The sequence below is a fragment of the Cydia pomonella genome, chromosome 1 (assembly GCF_033807575.1).
Source record: "Cydia pomonella isolate Wapato2018A chromosome 1, ilCydPomo1, whole genome shotgun sequence".
Classification (NCBI taxonomy): domain Eukaryota; kingdom Metazoa; phylum Arthropoda; class Insecta; order Lepidoptera; family Tortricidae; genus Cydia; species Cydia pomonella.
In genome coordinates this window covers 10,768,676-10,789,660 of record NC_084703.1, presented here as the reverse complement: position 1 = coordinate 10,789,660, position 20,985 = coordinate 10,768,676, and the positions used below count along the sequence as shown (strand labels likewise).

Sequence of the window (20,985 nt, the reverse complement as noted above, 5' to 3'; positions counted from 1 at the left end):
ATAAAAAAACATAAGTTAGTCACCGGGCGAGATTCGAACCCGTAACACTCGTTTAGCAGTCCGCGTCTTAACCCGCTGGACCAGACGGACAGTGGCCGGCAACACGAAATTAGTGACCATATTCTGCGTCGAAAGAAAAACGCATGAAAACTCGAAAACACGCGTTTTCCCAAACATAAGACTAATCTAGATAGATTGTATACCCCCCAAAACCCCTATATACCAAATTTCAGCGAAATCGTTAGAGCCGTTTCCGAGATCACAGAAATATAATTATATATATATACAAGAATTGCTCGTTTAAAGGTATAAGATAAAATAACTTTTCTTTTGATATATCATGTGACGTTTTCGTTTACACACTAAAAGCACAGTGTAAAAAGTAACAGTGGGCCGACGCCTTTGATGTTTGCGTAAATGCCGACACCGCTCAAGGTCTCCGTACCTACCTAGGGTTATCACAGACTTACACAACTGCCCAAAAGAGGATGGAAATGTTTTTAGTTTTCATGTTGTATGATGTATGTGTACTAATTTTACAAATGACGTCCATTTTGGAAATAAAGATGGCGGACGTCACTTTTTTGAAAAAGTCGTCATGGGTGTTGTTTTCTGGGATTTTAGGGGTGTGGATTTCAAAAATGGCATCTATTTTGAAAATAAATATGGCGGACGCTACTTTTTGAAATGGGTGTCGATGTGTGTAGCCGTGATATCAACCACCTTTAATTCTAAAATGGTCTCTATTTTTGAAATCTGCACCAACAAGAACCGCCAAAATTGACGTCATTTTTGTAATTGGAACCCCGAGGAACCTCGGAGATGACACCCATATCGATTTTTAAGAAAAAATAATGTCCGCCATCTTGGATTTCAAAATAGACGTCATTTTCGTAATCGGAATCCTGAGGAACCTCGGATATGACACCCATATCGACTTTTAAGAAAAAATAATTTCCGCCATCTTGGATTTCAAAATGAACGTCATTTTCGTAATCGGATCCCCGAGGAACCTCGGAGATGACACCCATATCGATTTTTAAGAAAAATTAATGTCCGCCATCTTGGATTTCAAAATGAACGTCATTTTCGTAATCGGAACCCCGAGGAACCTCGGAGATGACACCCATATCGATTTTTAAGAAAAATTAATGTCCGCCATCTTGGATTTCAAAATAGACGTCATTTTCGTAATCGGAATCCCGAGGAACCTCGGATATGACACCCATATCGACTTAAGAAAAAACAATTTCCGCCATCTTGGATTTCAAAATGAACGTCATTTTCGTAATCGGATCCCCGAGGAACCTCGGAGATGACACCCATATCGATTTTTAAGAAAAAATAATGTTCGCCATCTTGGATTGCAAAATGGACGTCATTTTCGTAATCGGAATCTCGAAGAACCTCGGAGATGACACCCATACCGATTTTTAAGAAAAATGAATGTCCGCCATCTTGGGTTCCATAATGGATGTCATTTTCGTAATCGGCACCCTGAGGACTTTCAAAAATAATGAAAACATCAAATACTACATGATACATATACAAACAGAAGCAAGAAACAATTTCTTGCTTTTTAAAGTCTTAAACTACTCATAATTTCTTAAAATAAGTTATAAAACATGTCCGCCATTTTAAATTTGAAAATTGATATCATAATTATGATATATTTTTGTTTACACTGAGACAAATAATTAGCACATGTCGTATGAAATATTTTAATTGTGTGTTTTTTTTAAATTATTTTTATACTACGTCGGTGGCAAACAAGCATACGGCCTGCCTGATGGGAAGCAGTATCCGTAGCCTATGTACGCCTGCAACTCCAGAGGAGTTACATGCGCGTTGCCGACCCTAACACCCTCCCACCCCTCGTTGAGCTCTGGCAACCTTACTTACCGGCAGGAACACAACACTATGAGTAGGGTCTAGTGTTATTTGGCTGCGATTTTCTGTAAGGTGGAGGTACTTCCCCAGTTGGGTTCTGCTCTAGATCTGGAATGACATCCGCTGTGCTGTGCCCTACCACACAGAGCCAGATGACATTTACAATGCCCATACCTCTCTTATAATGCCTGTGCTAAAAATGTGATTGCGAACTACCTGCAATAACTATACAGTACCTGGGCGACCGAGCTTTGCTCGGTTATAACTAACTATTTATTGTAATATGGTGGTGTATAGGTGATAATCTTAACTACATTCTTTTACTAAATTAAACTTGTCTAACACAATAAAAATTAAAAAATTATATATAAAATTGAACATATAAAAAAAAACAAAAGTTAGTCACCAGGCGAGATTCGAACCCGTAACACTCGTTTAGCAGTCCGCGTCTTAACCCGCTGGACCAGACGGACAGTGGCCGGCAACACGAAATTAGCGACCATATTCTGCGTCGAAAGAAAAACGCATGAAAACTCGAAAACACGCGTTTTCCCAAACATAAGACTAATCTAGATCGATTGTTTACCCCCAAAACCCCCATATACCTAATTTCAGCAAAATCGTTAGAGCCGTTTCCGAGATCCCGGAAATATATATATACAAGAATTGCTCGTTTAAAGGTATAAGATAATTAGGCATTAAAACACTCGTGTGATCTTTTTAAGAAACTCACTTCGTTCGTTTCCTAAGCCCACACTCGTGTATTTTAATGCATTTTATTATGTAGCAGTAACATAAACTACTAATATATGTTGAAAGTAAGTACAGGCGGCTAACACAATGGTAACAAAAGACAAAAGTTTTGAAAATGTAATCATCATCGTCACTTGGCTGTACATTTGAGGGCCTATCGCGAACCACGTTCGACGTGTTACCTCTCTGTCGCACTTGTAAATTCGTACGTAAGTATGACAGGGAGGCAACACGTCGAACGTGGTTCGCGGTAAGCCCTCTGATGCCACCTCCATTAGTCTTTTGTACGCCGGTATAGCCTTCGACTCAATGTATAATCTACACTTTTTATGGAAACCTAGTTCCTCCTTCCCGTAGAAATATTTAACTTTCCCATCACCAAGAAAGATTATTTGCTCGCAGTTATTAACTGCTCAATTCTTCGTTTTTTCTCTGTTACTAAGTCAGTACAGTACAGTACACATATCAAACATTTTTCACTCATTTTGAAGTCATAATAACTTTTATTCTATAATTAAATTCATGTAATGTCCGCATCTAATTTATGTGCACGATAAACAAACAAATGAATGATTTGAAAGAAAAGACAAACAGCGCTTGCGAAGCTGAGCGGGGGGCGCGGGCGGGGCGAGGTATCTATCGCTCACTAGGTCGGCTACGATAGGCTCCCGCGCGCCGAGCCGACATGTTGACGGACCAGCGCGGCGTGGTTATGAATTTCGCGCCTTTTTAAGTTGATTTTACTATTACAATGCAAGCTACACACAGATATTTCTACCTTCCCATAAAATGGCCGCATATATTATTTTATAGTAATAGACTTATCTCTACGGACTTTAATTCAATATTAGATCTTACAGGACAAAAAACGCATATTAATTGTAAAGCACATATCCTATTCTTCTAATTTTTTGCCTTGCCTATTAACTTAAGAATTTAGATATGATATTGTGGATTTTTCAAACTTTAATTCAATATTGACAAAATAATAAGCTGATTTGAGTTTGACAAAGTAGCACGTTGATTTTTTTTCTAAAAATTTGATAGCATAAAGCCTCATACATATTATAAAAGACGATGCTTAAATTTTGTACTTTAATTCAATATTCAAAATTCATCAATAAAAATACATAAATACCTTATTTATATCTAACGCTCGTTCTAAATTTTCTTCATATATTACAAATATGCTTAAAAATATGTCCCATACCAGATAAACATCACTTTTCACTCTTTAGAATTATCGAAACTTATAGGGCAAAAATCCGGTCCCACTATTGGTCTAATAGTAGACAGCGAGCTTGTTTGTAGACTTTGCGAGCGTTCGATTAGCTTACAAGTATGCATTTTCCCTCTCTTTCTAGCAACCATATTTGTTATTTGAGTCTCATAAATGAATTTTAGTTAACAAAAGGAGGCACTAAAGAGTATTTATAATCTAAGCAATGTGATGAGGCAGTGATGCGGTCTTTGCAGCTAACAGTGCAATTTTATTTTATCGATAGCTATAATCGGCGTATAATTTTACAATGTAAATGAGTTAATTTAACTCCACTTTTATCAATCTACTTATACTATCACATCGCAACTATACATTGCACAAAGTTATTACGAAGGCATTTTAAAGTTAGATTATTTGTTATTTCTGCTTAACTAGAAGTTTTATAATAACAGAAACCCCAAGTGAATTAACTCCATGCACTGTTACATCGACTAACGCAATGTACATGAATAAGCAAATTTGTATATAGTGTGTGATATTATTATAATATAATTAGATTTGCAACTGAGGGGTCAAAAAATGGGAGCGGCCTTGAGTTGCATAGAGGCTCCAAATTTGAATTGATTAGATAAATATTTCAATTTCAATTTATTTATTCAATGGACAACAATGGTCCATAGTGGTTAGAAACATTTAAGATTTAAAAATAAGTGTTAGTAGAAAAAAAATTAACAGGACAGCAAAAAACAATCACCTGGTAGTGGTCATGACATGACACATTTACAATGTCGCACAATAGGTGAGTTGTATCGGCCCGCTACAGTAACCAGGATGGGGTTGGAGCTGGCCCGCACTCTGCAGAGCAACGAGGCAATTCACTGTCGTATTATGACATAGTAGTCATCTGTATGACAATACGGATAAGTTTGGCTGCGGGATAAGTGTCTGGCCTTCACATTGGCCCCTTTACGTGTTTAAAGCAAGCAAACTGAACTTGTAAAAACTCTAATCAATGTGTAAACAGGCCCCAATACTAAGGTCAGCTACACATATCCCGCAGCCTCACTATCCATTATTAACTTTAGGTAGGCCCTTCTCGCACCAACATTGATGCTAGACTTGCCAGAGGGACGAAATCAATTTTTTTTTTTAGGGATCCGTACCTCAAAAGGAATAAACCCGAAAGTCCGTATGTCACAGCCTATTTGCTCCGATATTGCTGGACCAATTAAGTTGAAATTTGGAACACTTATGTAAGTCTGTGATCCAAAGACGGACATGTAATGTAAACAAATGAATTTTAAACATAGGGGGCACTTTTGGGGGTAAAGGGCTAGAAGCGTCCCGAAGAGGAGCGGCTACACGCTACCTACATGCGAGGCCGAAGGCCGAGCTGCGGGAGATTAGTGCTTAAACACAGAATAATGGTCTGAGTATCTTAATTGCGAAGGCCAAAGGCCGAGCACCGAGGGCTGAAGTCCCAAACGCCTTTAAGTGTAGCTTGGACACACACGGCTGCAATGATACTTGTACTATTGTTGTGATTGAGCACTACATTCAATATTAATGCAGCTCTGTCTTCGGCCTTCGCTTTTAGGCACTTGTACTATTGTTCCGTATTTTATCCTGCTATCCCAGTTACTTTGCATCAGTTTTGTACGTTAATTTTCGCACACAGTAGCCTCAAACAAGAAAAATCGTAAAATATCTCTGAAAAATCCCAAATTTCTAATTTTTGACAGCTTTTTATAATGCCACGTATTTTATTGTTATAGTAATCAAGTAAGATATCAAATGACACCACTTTTCTCTAAATACGTTCATGGATTGATGCGATCACTAAGTAAACACCGCCCATAAGCCTTACTTTAGCTCCGAATGTGCGGTTTCTAGGGCAAAATCAGCGCCATCTCAGCGGTTCAATTCCAAGTAAGTTTCTTTCTTAAACATCGATTCTATAGGTATGTATAAAGCTATTATGTGGTGATTAAGATATAAGCCACCACGCCTTAACACTTTCTCTAACATCTGGTATTTGATCCGACTACGACCCTTTCGGGTTTTCAAGGCTCACTTATCACACGACTACTACGGACCTCTTGGAATTCGAGTTCGACGCGCACTTGACTCACGCTTAGCTGGTTTATTGTAATGCATTAAGTAGGTATATTTTTCTTTCTAATCGCTGAATGTGTCTACAATATTCTCCATTTTAAAACAAAAGTTTGCAAAAAATAAGTTTTCTATAGATACTCGTAAAATTATATATTGAACTAAACAGACCGAATAAATAAACATTTAGCGCGCATCACATTGACACACTTTTTATCGGGACAAGAAAATCGTCACAAAAACTATTATTATTCAAACAATATGCAGCAGACAAACTCATGGTCGCTGGGCAACATGTTATTGATCAGATTGATGAATGTATGAAAACATAATCCAGATCAAATCCCATTTCAGAATTGTATTACATTTGTAAATGTATTTATTTCATGTGTGTGCATGTCCTGTCATTGCTTTTCAATGTTCTACTATTCAATCATGCCGCCACCTTACCTTTTCGAAAGATTTAGTTTCTAAGCTGCTGGTAGTGGTCATCACCTTCGATCAAGCGTCAATCTTTGACTCGCAATTTCTTCCAATATGACGCGCACATACAAAAAATCCTTCACTGTCCACGCCGTTAAGATATGGAACGAGATACCGGCGTCCGTGTGGCAATCCCAATCTAGCATCACTCAAGGAGAGGCTTAAAAAATTGTGGCTTTCCGATACTTAGGTAAAGACTTACTACTGCGATTGAGTACTTTTTTAATTTCCTTTACTTTTCTGGTTAGAATTCATATCTATTTAATTATATTATATATTGAGTATATATTTGTTATATATATATACATATATACATATGTATGCATTCTTATATTAATATTAGGAATGTGTATTCAAAACATGCATTTCATTAATTTTAGTGATTGTACACTTTTGGTTGTTATTCATTATCAAATATCAAATATCAAACATTTATTCAGCAAATAGGCCACAGGGGCACTTTTACATATCCATTTTTACAAACAATAAATTAAAAAAAAAAACAATTACAAATATCGAATCTATGAAATAATAAATACTTTATTAGAGATGTATACTGTCTCTAAATGTCAAATTACACAAAAAAAAACTATGATAAAAAAATAAAACCATAAAATACTAAAATTCTTTAGAGATGTATAAGTCTCTAAGTGTCAGAGATAAAATATAAAAAATATATTAAACATTCATCGTTTTACTTCTGTTCTACTCATTTCCTCAAAGGTTAACTGGAAGAGATTCCAAACAGGAATAAGTTCGCCTTTGTTGTATTTAATTTACTCTGTGTGTGTTGTATTATAATTAACTGTGTTTCTCGTGTTTTTATTTCTATGTACAATAAAGTGTGTACATACATACATACATACATGCATGCATACATACATACATACACATTTGGTTTTAATTAATTCATTATTCATAGAAAGTGAAATATTAATGATGTTTATGTCCCAAAATGCCTATATATATATATATATCACGTCGGTGGCAAACTCCAGAGATGTTACATGCGCGTTGCTGACCCTTTAAAAACTTGTACACCCCTTTTATGAATAACCCCATACTGTAGACCCTCGGGAAAACCTCTGAAAGGAACTCATTTCTATACTGTACAGCTCTGTTAAACCATGATTCTATAGAATTAAAATTCAAAAAACATATCTTTTAGTGGCAGTAATAAGCACATCCTATTTTACGTCTAAGACTGCGACTTAAGTATAAAACTCTTTTATCATCAATTTTACAGCCCGGCCGGGTGACTTACGCTGTGTGTATTTCAATTTTACACCCGGCCGGGTGACTTACGCTGTGTGTATTTCAATTTTACACCCCGGCCGGGTGACTTACGCTGTGTGTATTTCAATTTTACACCCCGGCCGGGTGACTTACGCTGTGTGTATTTCAATTTTACACCCCGGCCGGGTGACTTACGCTGTGTATTTCAATTTTACACCCCGGCCGGGTGACTTACGCTGTGTGTATTTCAATTTTACACTCCGGCCGGGTGACTTACGCTGTATGTCTTTCAATTTTGTTTTTCAGATTTTGTTATATTTCTTAGTTTTATAAGCTGGAGCTATATAAACTTATCATAGGCATAGATATACCTCATGTCATTGTATGTGCGAATTTTCATTACAATTCAACACGTAGTTTTAAAATGAGAACCAAACTCCGTTTGTATATGGGAAGGTGAAATTTAGCCAAGCTTATTGCGGACTTTTAAGGCATGAAATGTTTTACAATAACATTGTGCTCAGTTTCCTAAGTTTATAAATTCATTTAAATTAGTCAATATCTGCACTGCAATTAAGATTACGTAACTTACATAACTTACAAGTAGATTTACAATATTTACCGTTGCCATGCTGTTGACTGTTGATGTAATTATTTCATCTCTAGTTTCGAATTTATTAACGTTAATTAACTTCCAATATAATTGGTAACTTTTAACAAGAGTCCAGCTGTTTCTTCAATTAAAAGAATTGCTAGCGATATCAGGTACTTATTTTCAAGTTTTTCACATTCTGTAATTAGAGTTAAGAGTAGGTAGGTAATTTCTATTTCATGTTATGTTAACAGAAAAACTAAGTCAGGTCTCATAATTATTTTTACAATTGGCTAGAAGGAATTTCATAAATGCTTTTCTGAGAATTGTAAACAGGAATTAGTTTCATGTTCTTTAAATTGATACGGCTATATATTTATAGGCACAACCCGAAGTGAGTGCAGCTAAATTAGTACCCGGCGCCTCCGCCGGCCGTTTTATCGGACCGAAATAGTCAGATGCATTAACATTGACCTACGTTGACTACCGGCTTTAAAGGCCCGAATAAACCTAGTTGTCTGTTTGGGTAAATTATAGGAAAATGCATAATGGCGGGCCAGTCCCCTACAAAAACATATTTTTCGTCCACTAGCGTTTTTATTATATTAGTTTTATAGTTTTTATAGCGTTTAGATTAATTGATTATACCGAAATTAGAATAAGACGTGTCATAACTAGGACTAATAGATTATGGGAGTGACTTTAGTAAAAACAATTTCCTCCTCTCCAACTTGTATTGACGGTAACTAAAGCTTCTCAATTCTGTTACCAGGGGTAACAACACGGAGGTAACAGCTGGAAATAACCCAAATAACTCGATTCGTAATAGCATGGTTTGCGCTTTGGTGTAGGTACATTTTGTCATTTAGTTCTGGTAATATGTACATGATTATTTCGTCAGTTCCCATTTCGTTCAAGAGGCTGTTTAATACTAGTTGGCCTGTGAGCTGTAGACCTCACGTTAAGATTCAGCTTAATAAATAAAGAATCTCAAAATATTTCTTTGAGTCATTATCACAACGTACTCACAATGGCCTTAAGTGAAGAAGTTTTTTATTTAAATTTAAATACTGAACATGGTCACACAATTTCACGAGAATCGGTTGAGAATTGCGACCTGTTGAGGACACAATATCCGGATATATATACGAAAGCAGTTTGCACAAGTCAAATCAGAGACCTTGGCTGAAGCTACGGTCAATTACGCGATTATTCAAAGTTATTCGCTATGACTGTTTTTTATAATAGATAGTATTTTAAGATTCACACCCGGCGTATATATTCAACTCACATTGTTGTCAGCAGGTGCGTTGTTGACGTCACCTGTATTTGAAATCCAACTTCTATAAATTATGGTGCATAGCAGACCATTGTGGGGTCTTTTGTTTGGAATAATATCGCATATATGAAATAAACTAGTTGTATGTTGAGTGAGGTCGTGTATAACGTGAATACGTGTGTAAAGTATATTGAATTGAGGATTTATTTCGTCACCAATTTAATTGGTTTCATGGGTGGCACTCATTGGTTCCAAAATCCAAAAAGGCGGAAAAAGATATTTTTTACGCACATCACGCTTCTGTAGTTTTATTTATTTACAGACAAACTAGTGTCGGGCCGACTGCCTTTTCGTTCGATTCCAAAACTACGAGTAACATGCGATATTTTGACAAATTTATTTGCAACTGTCACTTGATTTTGAATAAAATGTCATCTCGGCTGACTTTAGAATAAAGGTCAAATCAAATTGCATTTTTTTCACAGAGATGTTCTAAGTTGTATTTCATAATAAAATTGATTTCGATGTTATTATTAAGCAATTATAAAATTTACGAAATTCGTTGTAACAAAACAGTATATCTTAATGCTGACTGTTATGACCGTAAATGAAATGTAATTATAAAAATAAATAAAATAAAATAAAATAAAAAAGCCTTTATTTCTTACAGAGTTAAATTTACACTAATATTATATTTAATTACAAAAAGTAGTTGTTGTTAGTAGGTAAGAATCGTGAAAAAAGTTTGTTAGAATTTTAAGAATTATAAAAATATGATAGCATTATTATTATTTGTTTCGTTTTCCTGTGAGTTATTCTGCAAGAACCCCTCTGCAGGTAAAGGCCTCCTCCAAGGTGAACCAATCTCTGGATTTGGTGATTCTCTGGATTTTGCAGTTTGCATCCAGTTTGGACCCGCTGTACGTTTGATTTCGTCCTCCCACCGATTTCGGGGTCTCCCTTGCTTTCTTTTGCCTGGTGGTCCCCTCCACGCGGTGACAATTTTTGTCCATCTCTGGTCTTGAAGGCGCGCGACGTGTCCAGCCCACTTCCATTTCAGTGCTAGAGCATATGTCAAGCCATCTGTTGCTTTGGTGATGTTTCTGATTTTAGTGTGGCGTATTCTGTCTATTCTTTTTATATTTAACATACTGCGCTCCATTCCGCGCTGGCACGTAGTAATTTTATTTTGTAAATCCTTGTTAAACTTCCATGTCTGACAAGCATAGGTCAGGCATGGTATGAGGCAAGTATTCATTACCTTGGTCTTTAGATTGATTGGCAGATTGCTCTTAAATATTTCTTTTAAGCTCCAGTACTTATTCCAAGTTAGCTGTGCTCTGCGTTCCACCTCTTGGTAATTGCTTGAGATATCGAAGCTAATTTGTTTGCCGAGATAAATATATTTTTCAGTATATTCAAGTGGTTCGTCGTCGACATATATTGGTAACTTGGTGCTGTTGGACATTAACATAGTTTTGGAGAGGTTCATTTCCAAACCAGCGACTTTGCTAGCACAATTTAGAGACTCTACCATATACTGTAGTTCATTTGCTTTTTCTGATATAAGGACCAGATCGTCGGCGAAGCGTAGGTGGCTTAGGTACTTATTTTTGACTCTTATACCGTGTTTTTTCCAGTCAAGTTTGTTTATTATTGACTCTAGTACAGCTATAAAAAGTGTAGGAGATAGAGGGTCCCCCTGTCTTACACCTCTTTTGATAGGGAACCAGGGACCGGCTGTTTCTAGTTTAACTCTACTCTTGCTATTTTTGTATATGCTCTTGATGACTCGTATATAGTAATTTTCCACATTCTGCGTTGTTAGTGTTTCCCAAATGTAATTATGTGACACTGAATCGAAAGCTTTCTTATAATCGATATATTATGCTAAGTAGAGCGGCCTTCTTTTCTCCTGGTATTTCTCTATAAGAAGCTCCAGTGTGTGGATATGATCGATTGTAGAGAAGCCCCTTCTAAATCCTGCCTGCTCTATGGGTTGTTTTTTCTCTAATGTAGAGCTGATTTTTTTGGTAAGGATTGTGGAAAATAGCTTGTAGATACTTGGGAGTAAACTTATTGGTCTATAGTTCCCGATATCGTTTGGGTCGCCTTTTTTGTATAACAAAATGATATTTGATTCAGACCACTGAGCTGGTGTCTCTCCAGTTTCAAGGACATAATTGAAAAAAATTGTTAAGGGTGCTGCTAGTATGGGGGCGGCTATTTTCAAAGCTTCGTTTGCTATGTTGTCTGAGCCCGGGCTTTTGTCTGATTTAAATTTTTTCAATGCCTCTAGGATTTCGCTTTCTTCTATTTCAGGTCTATTTAATTCTCTGCCTTTGCTGGTAGTACATTTGTTTATGTTATTGAGGTCTATCGGTCCTTTAGCACTGTATAATTCTTCATAAAACTGAGTAGCTATAGAGATGATGTCGCTACGGTTGTTTTTGGTTATTTGGCCTTGTTTTAGTCCGTCAATCCAATTTTTATTTGTTTTTAGCTCCCTGTATGCTTTTTTCGTACTTCCAGTGTGGCTCAGATGTTTTTCGATTGTATTGTATCTGTAATTTGTGTAATCTTTTTTTATGTATTTATTAACAAGCTTGTAGAGAGCCGAAATTTCGTTTTTTATTGCTCTAGTTTTATTCTTGCTTTTTTGCAGCTCTTGTCTTCTCTTTAAAAGCTTTAGTGTACTATTGGACAATATTTTATGATTTTTCTCGGAATTATGTGCTGCACGGGTGTTCTGTAAGCTTTTGGTGATGATATTGATTAGATTATCGTAATATTTTTGAACTGAGGTAATTTTGTGCATTACCGTTTGATCTTTCAATATATAGGAACTTAAACATTCTTTGAACTTTGAAATGTCTTCTTCGCTTTTTAATGTATTATTTTGACAGTTGGTAAATTTTGTTCTACTTTGTTTTGGTCGTAAGTATGTTAATGTAGCTCTCACTGGCCTGTGGTCTGAAGGGTAGTTTATGTTTAGTACCTCTATGTTTTGGAATATTAGAGGTCGGTTTGATAGCACGAAGTCGATTTCGTTTTTATGAGAGTGAGAGAAATGTAATTAGTTAAAAATAAAAGTTTTTTTTTTGTTCACCACGTTGGTGGCAAACAAGTATATGGTCGCCTAATAGAAAGCGTTCGCTCTAAAAACTCAACAAGATCAATTAAGTACCTGAATGATATTTTTTAATACTCAACAATGACATTATTTTAATAGTAATTCTCTGACAGCATCAAACAGTATCACACGATACAAAGGCGGCCAATTTGAAAGACGAAGGGTTGATCTCACATAGAAAATTTGAATTCCTTTTTCTACTATCAAGTTTGATTTGACAAAGTATAAATAACTTTTTTAGTTTCTTCAATTTTAGATCAGGCAGCATATAACATGCCATTTTAGAACTATGAATTTATAAAAAGGGTTACGATTACGACTCGCATGCATCGTAACTATGCCAGCCTTAACGTACGGAACCAGTGTTTATTGGATATTAAGAGGCCGTAACTGTACAACTACACTTACTACCTATCTACAACCAGGCAAAGACTGGAACTGGGGTTATTTTTTCGTCTTTAAAAACGTTTATTTTTAAAAGTATTCACTAAATCAAAAAGCTTATTGAGAAACTTTAAAGTTGTTTTAGAAGACCTATCGAATGATGTGACACACGTTTATACACATTTTTTTTTCACTTCAAGTTAAAAGTATGGAGTGCTCCCATAGCTATCTAAAAAAATATTGTTTGCAACGGTACATAGTTAATTAGGTCTTGAAATTCTCGGCCCTGTCCTCGTATTATCTAAGTATAGTAAGGTTTATTTGCTTCTGTCTCACTCAGTATATAATCACTGTAACCTTGGTTTTTGAACAGATTAAAAATAGCTTTCACCATTATTGACCAATTAAGAACGGTTACCACCCCACGTAGCATTAGTGCTAGTAACGTCAGAACTACAATCTACATACATTGTATACACTAGGAACAATAAAACGAGTCACTTTATATTCACTTTTGTGTGTACCTATAGTCAATTTGTACTTGTTGTTGTCTATGTCTTTAAAAAATTCTTTTGAATTTGTTGTACTTTTGACACATGTTTTTATTACATATTGTTATGTACATTGTAGTGTTACTGGAATTATAGCATCACATTTTAATTAAGTTTGTATTTTAGAAAAAAAATGTAGTACCTACAGACAAAGAGAATTTGAAATAGAGGTGGATTGTCAAAGAAAGCTATGTAGCCACAGTAAATTTACTGCCCTCTTTCGACAGATGATTTAAACTTTTAGAACGCCATTTGACTTTGATCCTTATTCTTTCACTGATATGTGTTAAATTTGATAAATATCAAAAAGTGGCGCCATCTAATAGATCATAGTCCAAAGGTATGGCGGCATCGTTTCGAGTGATAGCGCGATAACCCGGCAGTGTGCAGCAGCAATTTACTGTGGCTTCAAACTTTTCTTTAACAATTTACCTCTATTTCAAATTGTCTTTAGTACATGTTCACTATTACGACTTCTATTGCACACAAACAGCAACATGAAATTCAGGGCAAGGTACAACGGATACTTATATATAATAGTATTCATAATATTATGACAGTTTTCATAAATGCATCTATTAATTAGTTTGGTATGCAACTGGAACGCTGAGGATCTGATGTTGCCTTTTGTTGAGTTTTGGAGTCCTAGTGCCCAATTCTGATTTAATAACTTGTTACGGGTTTGTTCTTATTTTGATACGACCTTGAAGATCGTTCACGCTAATTAGTGCATGCGAAATTAAGTGAAAATCGTACGTGAGATGCACCCCAATTACCAAGACGATCATCAAAGTCGTGTTCATCAAACCAGTTCCCAACCGTAACAAGTTGTCAAATCGGAATCGGGTTCGTATTTGAATTTAGAACATCATTTGTATTTGTTATTGATTACATGGTACGAATGTGAAACGATTTGAAGTAGTTACATCTCGGACTTGAAGTGCATCGCGCACCAATAAGCGCGAGCGAGATTTCTCTATACGTCGTACTAAGACATATAGAGATAGATTGTGATTTTAAAATTCGAATAGGTCTCCTGACCAGTTGGCTTTAAGTGAGTTTCTGTAAAGAAAAGAGTGCATACGCTGCCCGGTCTGCGTTTACGCAGAGTGCATCTCATTGCCATCACTGCCAAGATTAAATATAGCACGCCACTCGCTATCGCCGTTTACGATCGCCGATCGCCAAGTCACATGGAAAAAATAGGTTTTCTGCAACTTTGTAGTACATTTCATATCCCATTATTGGTTGTTGGGAAATTACCTAAATTCATGCCCCCACTATAGAATGTGGATAAATTAGGCTGACTTTAGATTAAAGTAGATGTTTTTTAATTAAGCACAATCAATTAATATTTATTGTTTCGTCATTACGGGTAATATACCTATGAGAAATACTCGTACTAAAACGTGTTAATGAGAAATAACTAATATGTACAGTCAAGGTATTAAAAATCGATACGGACAAAGTGACAAAAATATGTACACACGGCCTTAATATATAGGCAATAAGGGCGTGTATACATATTTTTGACACTTTGTCCGTATCGATATTTAATATCTTGACTGTACCTATGATCTATGTGTTTATCATTCTGTGTCTGATGTTAATCCGGATAAGTGTGGCTGCAGGTTAAGTATAACTGGCCTTTATACCGGGCCTGTTTACACATTATTTGTGTTTAGTGCCCAAGCAAGCAGCCACATGTATGAACTCGTAATAAGCACTAATCAATGTGTAACAAGGGCCCCAATGTGAAGGAAAGCCTCACTTAACTCGCAGCCACACTAACCGGTATTAACCTTACGTCTATGTCTCTTCGTGGACAGGGAAAATAATTATTTTAAAGGACCCTATTAGTTACAAGTTGACAGTAAAATCACAGTTTCCAAGTACTGGAAACGTCATCTTTTTATCAATCTAAATACTCATCAGAGCATTGTATATTTGCATAAGAATTCCATATTTATTAACGTTAGTAGTATACCAAGTGCATATGTAATACGTATGAACAATATATTTTTATGAGTTACGAGACCATAAGTAACTTATACATATCTTTAATGCAATCTAAATCATTGGCATTGTTTGGAGGGTGTTACGCCAACCATATTGTAATATCATTATATTGTGAATTTCTCGCATTGTACACTATTTTTTGCTTGAAAAAGACCCCTCTCTCCCCCAGGTGATATTTAGCTTGATCCCCTCCCCCTGAACACCTCACGTAATTAATGGACGCCCCCTACCGAAAGTGACGAAGCAAGTGGAGTGTGCGCTACGGCCGGACACCTGACGCTGGAAGGGTGGGTTAACAACTGGTAATTTCACTTTTTCGATATTCGTGAGAGAACTAGGTATGATAACATTGTTTACCTAAACATCTCAACAAAAATCATTAAGATGCCGTAATCGATTTTAGTCGCAAAAATGTAAAACTGATAGATTTAGTCGATGAATTGTACACCTGTTGTTAACTATTACTGTAGTTAGCAATAACAAGTACTGGTTTCTATTAGCACGTCTTGTTATTTTTCATTTCTATAAATATATTTTTTAAACCAACTCACTTAATTAGTAATTATTATTTTTTCTGATGGACGTTTAGGTAAACGCGCGTTAAGCACTGATATTGTCGATCTTATTTGTAGATTTCGTATAGTATGGACTGCTAAAAATGGTGATTTTGTATTACACATATCCTGTACTTCAACTTTAATACACTACATTTTTGTTATTATACATTCTAAGTAGTGTAAAGAGAAGTTAGACGAAATCAATTTTCTCCAGAAATTACTTCACAATAAGTGACAATTTCCCTGAAAATTTACGTAATTCCAATGTTACTTTGATACTTAAACAAAAGACATGATACTAAAAAGAGTCTACAAGATTCATAAATCCCTTGTTAAAACTCCGACGCAGAACACCCACTGACTGCGTTGTTGCGCTTTACGGCTCGAAGTATTCAAGCATTTCATCTGTCACCCCGTCTCTCCTAAAGGCGCATGTCGCCCTTCATCTTACAATCTCTCACAAATAAATGATAAGCCATTGCAGGTAGGACCTTGAAATTTGTAACATATAAATAAATAACTAAATATGTGGGGACAATCTTACACATCACCCTATGTAGACCTACACTAAGCAAAGCTTGTACTATGAGTACTAGGCGACGATACATACATATAATACATATAAAATACCTATTACTCAGGAACAAATATCTGTGTTAATCATACAAATAAATGCCCTTACCAGGATTAGAACCCAGGACCATCAGTTTCATAGGCAAGGTTACTACCCACCTAACCGCTCGTCATATACCTAATTTATTTGATTCTCGTAGAGTTGCATAGAAAAAGGATTATTGGCTATGCAAGCCCTAAGAAACCCCATGAGGTTGATTTTTTTTCGAGTTTTACGAGTATGTATGCAGTGTGTGTACTTGCAAATATATTGCCGCTGTTCAGTAAAGGGTTAACACGCTGCAGGCGGAATTACTGGCTATCTATACTATCGGGGGAATTTCAGATTTACATTTTATTATTTTCATAGCGGAAACGAACAGCGCATTCACTCGATTATTGAGAATGAAGGCTAAAAGATAATTAAGAATTTTGTGATACTGTTCACATATTTAGTACTAAAGCCGAGAAGCTTTCTATATACATTTTGGTACATTACCCGCCTGTTGACATAGATATTGCTGCCCCGCCCATAATGCGGGCTGTCATTCGGCCCGATCCGAAGAATGATTAAGACACGTTTAAGATCTTGGAATGATCTTTAAGATCGATAACTAAACGACATGGCAAAATTTACGTTTATTTCGAGTCCACTGTTTTTTTTTATACTACGTCGGTGGCAAACAAGCATACGGCCCGCCTGATGGCAAGCAGTCTCCACATACAAACGATATGTAAATGAGAACTAACCTAAACAAGAATTTATCGTTATCGTATCTCATTCTTCGAATCGGGCCGATTGTCACTGCGAGCTTATGAGCAATATAATAATGCGAGTGCAATAGAGAAATCAACAGGCGGGTCAATGAACGAAAATCCATATGGAAAGCGTCTCTTCTTTACAATAGAATAGAGAAATAAGTAAGCTTAGAGTGCTTATTCCATACATAGATATTATAGATTAAAACTCATTATTAATAAGTTTTTAACAAGCTTTGCGAAAAACTATAAGTATTCAGTTTTAAGCAAGTTTAAAAATGAATAATACATTTTACCATACTTCTCCTACAACTTATTATAGTATGAAAACTGATGTATTTAGTGAGTACCCTAAGCTTACTTATTTCTCTATAGTACTACGTATAGTATGTAGGTTGTTGCAGTACTATGGGACCCAGGTGACGTAACTAAGGCAATCCCTCGCGAATTACGATCTCAATATACACAATAGTAATTATAAAGATAAAGACCTTTTTCTCCCGGGTTTAATATTTAGGTACTGCAGCTAGTGTAACCTTGACCTAATGTTCGCTATCAACCCGCCGTCATCACCATCGCGATCTGTCGAATGCTAATTGGTCATCAATTACGCGCATAGCGATGATGGAAGATGATAATTAAAGATGTCTTACAAGCGTGTTAATTTAATGCTCATTGAATCTTCGCTTCACTCGTAAAATTTGAGACGTCACTCGCGGCGATGGCAGCGCCCCGTCATTCCAGGGGGCCTAGCCAAGATGACAATCGTACATCGACAAACGCCAAACGAAAAGAAAAATGTATACGGATGATAGGGTGCGTAGATAAAATGCCAATCGTTAACGCTCCGAAAGAACTGTGTCGCGCTAATATGGAACAGTGATAGAGAGAGATAGCTACGCTACGTAGCGTGAATGATTGGCATCTTTTCTGCGCACCCAGATGCTACGTCACGTCATTATTTTACTTTCGACAGTTTCAATTTTAAGCGCGTGGTTGTTCTTTGCGATAACGCAGCCCGATGCGTTAGCCGCACACCCATTTTAAATCAGATTAACTAATGACCGTATATTGTTTTGCGCGGTAAACGCAGCGGTAACCGCATTGTCATTTTCCCTACATTTCGTGGTCGCACGTGCGTTCAAGTTCAAATTCAAAGCTGCGTCTATCGCACAAGATAACCGCGCGCTTCAATATTTAAGGGCATACGAGTATATTCGACTAATGTTTAGTCGTAACCCTTCATTAATCCATTATTAACACCTGGAAAGCGACAAATAAAAGCTAAGTAGGATTTAAACTGTTTAATAAAATAAAATAAACATGGATAAGTAAAGCGCTTAAATTACATCTTCCGCCGCACTTTAAGTAGTGAGGCCGACCATGTAGATGTAATAAGCGCTTATCCTGCTAACAAAAGTTAAGTGTTATAATCCTGAAATCAATAATATTTTGAGGTTTTAAAACCTTTAGATATTTTACTGTTTTGCAGTCTTAGCAACCTTAGCTCGTACGCTGTAGGTAATAGACGGTCAAGGAATTTAATTTCAATATCATTTCGTACCTTCTCACAGTGACAAAAGTAAATTATTTGAAGAAAAAGTTTATCTGACGACAATAAATAATATTGGAATGATCAAAAACGCTAAGAATGTCTTAGTTATTAGCACAGAATGCGCTTGTTAACTATAATTTTTACCTAGAGGCTTAATTGGTCCTTATGATTCAAAAGAGTAGGAACAATTGTTTCATAATAAGAAAATTGATGTTAATTGATCAATCTAAGCAGGTAATTTATAAACGCATAGAAATGATGGTCTATGCGTTGAAGACGAGTTGTAAACAAACATAGATTGATTGGTTGGGGAACGGGGTTTTACTGGTGGCCAGGCGGCCAGCGTCCAGGAGACGATGAAGAGTGCACATCCATGTCCTGTAACGTTATATATGCAAACATGCCAGGTACTATCTTCATATACTCGTATTGTCACAAAGGGCTTTTTTAAACCCCTACATGAACTAATTAAAAAAAAACCAGCAAAAATAAATAAAATAAAAAAATTATAAAATTCTTAAAATTGTTTTAAAAAAAATTATGAGTCCGTAATATATTCGGATTTAATATTTAATTTTTATGAGTTCAGAAGTTTACGTCACCGGTGTCGCGGTATAGTTCACCCATTAGCAGTTAGCTGTATCAAACGGTACAGTCAGCATCAAAAGTAGCGAATCAAATAAGGCTTCAAAAGTATCTACCGTTCTGTAACAGCTTAACAAAAAGTAGTAATGGTTTTATATATAGAACACTTAAGACTGTAAAAGAGGTAATTTTGAATGCGAATTTTGGAGAATTTGGAAAAGTTATCCGGAATGGCAGATACTTTTGTCGCGTTGTTTTATTGGGTACTATTGATGCTGACTGTACCACTTTATGTATGAAAATATACATTATTGTTTAAGCTTCAAATTACTTAAAATGACAGCTGGAACAGAATACCAGAAAATTTGAAAATTCCAAGACGTAATAAGACCATTCAATGGGTTGAAAGAATTAATTAAAAAAAAACAGTTAATATAAGTATTTGAATGGGCCAGTTTTTTAGTTCCAATGTAAATCCAATTCAAACAACAAAGTAGTACCTAGTGTTTGTACGGAAACTTGTTGTTAGACTTGTAAGTTACACTTATTTTAGAATGAAAATAGAGGATAGCTACGAGATCATTAAATCTGATGTTATTTACAAAGTTAAGAGAAGTAGGTACCTAATTAATATAACTGCGAGTAACATTAATTAATTGAAACAGAGCAGGAGCATAATGGTATTTATATATTTAGCGACGCAGCAAAAGCACGGACCTTGCATAAATATTTTACCAGCCAAAACAAAGCTAATCGCGAACATACTATGGTGATTTGAACAGAGAAGAAAATAGAGTCGTTATTATCTAATAAACTTTTTATAACTGAATGAATACATTCAAACTTCATATAGCATTATTTATAAAATCAAATGCTATATGCGTTTATCGGAAACGTTATGTTACTTATGCAATTTTATTTCTTTTACTATTATCATACGTGATCGATATGCCTTTGACTTAATTAAATTGAGAAATAATATGAAAAATACTTGAAGAAAAAGTGTATGTTTTAGAGAAACAAAACATTTAATCTTTATTTTTTAACTATAAAATATACCTAGGCGACCCCATTGCCCTCTCTGTCCAGAATGCCAATACCTGTCTGCACGCTACTAATTGCTTAAACAAAAAAGAAACTGTAGGTACCTACGGTAAATACCTACAGGTAAAACTGTATCCTATGAAACGAAACCTATAAAAAACTTAAATATTTAGACATAAAGATGGGTCTAAAGCTACAAAACGCACACAATAAAAATTC

The 20,985-nt window shown here is 35.8% G+C and overlaps 1 protein-coding gene and 1 long non-coding RNA gene across 5 annotated transcripts in view; one reads left to right on the top strand and one right to left on the bottom strand.

The window, feature by feature from the left end:
• The window catches only part of LOC133534493 (uncharacterized), a 30,873-nt gene extending 14,673 nt beyond the window's left edge, over positions 1 to 16,200 (top strand). The window contains exon 3 of the long non-coding RNA XR_009802039.1: positions 15,824 to 16,200. This is a non-coding gene — a long non-coding RNA (uncharacterized LOC133534493). The remainder of the gene's footprint in view (positions 1 to 15,823) is intronic.
• The window catches only part of LOC133534407 (neuronal PAS domain-containing protein 2-like), a 93,532-nt gene that overhangs the window by 48,030 nt on the left and 24,517 nt on the right, over positions 1 to 20,985 (bottom strand). The window lies entirely within an intron of this gene.